The 2315-nt window shown below is 54.1% G+C and overlaps 1 pseudogene; it reads right to left on the reverse strand.

Moving 5' to 3' along the window:
- Positions 1–682: 682 nt before the first annotated feature.
- On the reverse strand, positions 683–1931 carry LOC118012870 (annotated as a pseudogene).
- Positions 1932–2315: the final 384 nt, after the last annotated feature.

The raw sequence follows: 2315 nt of genomic DNA on the forward strand, positions 1-2315 counted from the left end.
GGGCCAGGGGGAGTGTCAGGAAAACCCATCCCATCTTCCTGGCCTTGGTTAAAACCAACTTCTGCTGGAATGCAACACAGGACTGTGCACAGCTAGGGGAGCCAGGGAGAGGCATGTGGAACATGTAGGAGCTACCTGACCCCCAGCCAGGGGACTTGGCCCCAATGACAAGTCCAGGGTGTGATTATGAATATTATAATGGAAGCATCCTGAACATCAGACCTTCCCCATGCCAGGCTTTATGATTGCTGCTCGTTGTAGTTGCTACTTTGGCTTAGTGGCTTTTCTAAACTAACTTTGTTAAGTCTGTATTCTTTGCTGTGTGTGGCTACTGAATCCCTGTGCTGTTAACTTAGTGGTCAGCCAGTGGCTGGGCAGAGAGGTCACCCGTGTTTCCGAGCTATGGGCTACGGATTGGAGGTCCCCACAACCTCCTCTTCAGATTCGAATAATCTGCTCCACTGGCTCATGGAACTTAGAGAAACATGTTACTTATTAGATGACCAATTCATTGAAAGGACAGAACTCAGGGCCAGGCAGCTGGAAGCGATGAGCAGGGCAAGGTGTGTAGGAGAAACTCGGAGTTTCCCTGCTCTCTGAATGAAAGAGGCCTTTGCCCACCTCCACTCTGACCTTCGTCTATACTTCCTAACTGATGACGTCCTTCCTTCGGGCTCACCTGTTAACTCAAGTGAAAGACACGGTGGGCACCAAAACAACTCCTCAAGTAATGACCACTGCTGATGTCCTGGTGATTCTTGGGCACAGCCATGAATCTCAGCTTCTTCATGATGGGGGGCAGCCCAGCAGCTGAGGGTACCACAGGTCCTCCAGCAGCCCAGCAGCTGTGGGTCCCACAGGTCCTCTGGGGACAGCACCTTAATGGGTTTATGGTCCAGCAGATACCTGTTCAGTTGTCTCTCATCGTGCCACACAGCCTCGATCCCATTGGCCAGGTTGACCCCCATCGCCTGGTGACAGGCCAAGGTCAGTCGGTGAACCTCTACCACCGACCCCCCAGAAAAGGTCCCCATGTAGTAAAAGTCGCCCTTGTCCCTGGGGACGTGCACCTGAGACTATGGCCAATGCTCGTAGCTGAAGTCCTTGCGGGCCGCCCGGTAGAAACCGGGGTGCAGGGTGCCAAAGATGGGGGACAGGATCTCCATGCTCACGTGGTCGCAGAACTTCATGTCCACCTCCATGCAAACCAGGTAGTCCACCTCATGGAGGAAGTGTGGAGTTACTCTTAGAAAATATATTGTAAGCCCTAAGGAGTGGTTGTGGAAGCAGCTGAAACGTCAGCAGCGTTCCTGTTCTCAGGCTATTGAACACAATGGCCCGGTAGGAGCAGGATCCCATGATCCCCAGGGGCAAGGCATATGTTAGGAGCTAGGAAAGAATGTAACCCTCAGTCCCCGCTTCCTGCACCTGGCATTTGCTAGCACAAACATTCCGCTCTTCCCTTATCCCCTGACTGCCTCCCTGCGTGCCTGCGCGCAGGGGAGGGTGCAGGCCTGCTTTACAGCTTCAGGATACTTGCCATCCCTTTGTCCTCCTTTCCCATGCTTTGAGGCATCTGTCCTTGCTTTTCTGATAAAAAAAGAAATAAAATCTATGTGCTGAACCCAGCTGCTACAGCTCTACTTGCAGAGGCAGCCCTGCATTGTCGCTCAGATTGGTGTCTGAGAACTTTATTTCAGTGCGTGATGACAGGAAGAGCTGCTTGCAGAAACGGCGGGTCATAACATGTGCTACATGGATACATCCTCCCAGCGCGGGGCACCGGGGACCTCGAGGACCACCACCCTCTGGCCTTCCTGAAGGGGCACATGGGGCCCAGCAGCCAGCTGATTGAAGACATAGTAGGTGACCCTGTGTCCCACCATGAAGTGGTTCTCAACTGTCTGCAGGAACAGCTCCAGGAAGACCATGTATCCACAGGGACAGGGGACAGGGCTGGAGGAGGGTCACTGCCAAAGGCTGGTGGCAGAACCCCAAAACGTGGGCCTTGAACATGTGTACTTTCTTCAAGGGGGCAGGCCCTGGGCTGCTTTAAGCAACAGCCACCCTCCTGGCCTGTCCTGAGCAAGTCTGTTGGTGGGGCCTCCCTACCTTCAGCTCCCAGAGATGGGAGTCATCAAGACCCCATCTTACAAAGGGGAGCCTGAGGCTTAGGAGGCTAGAAACCCATGCAGCTGATTCTACCCAGTCTGTAGGGCATAGAAACAAGGGCGGTGCCCAAAGGTGCTCAACTCATGGCAGGTGGGGACAGAACCTGCAGGGGGTCAGCCAGGGGAGGGGACCTACAGGGTTTG

Source organism: Mirounga leonina, unplaced genomic scaffold, assembly GCF_011800145.1.
Source record: "Mirounga leonina isolate KUSES-001 unplaced genomic scaffold, KU_Mleo_1.0 Mir_152, whole genome shotgun sequence".
Taxonomy (NCBI): Eukaryota; Metazoa; Chordata; class Mammalia; order Carnivora; family Phocidae; genus Mirounga; species Mirounga leonina.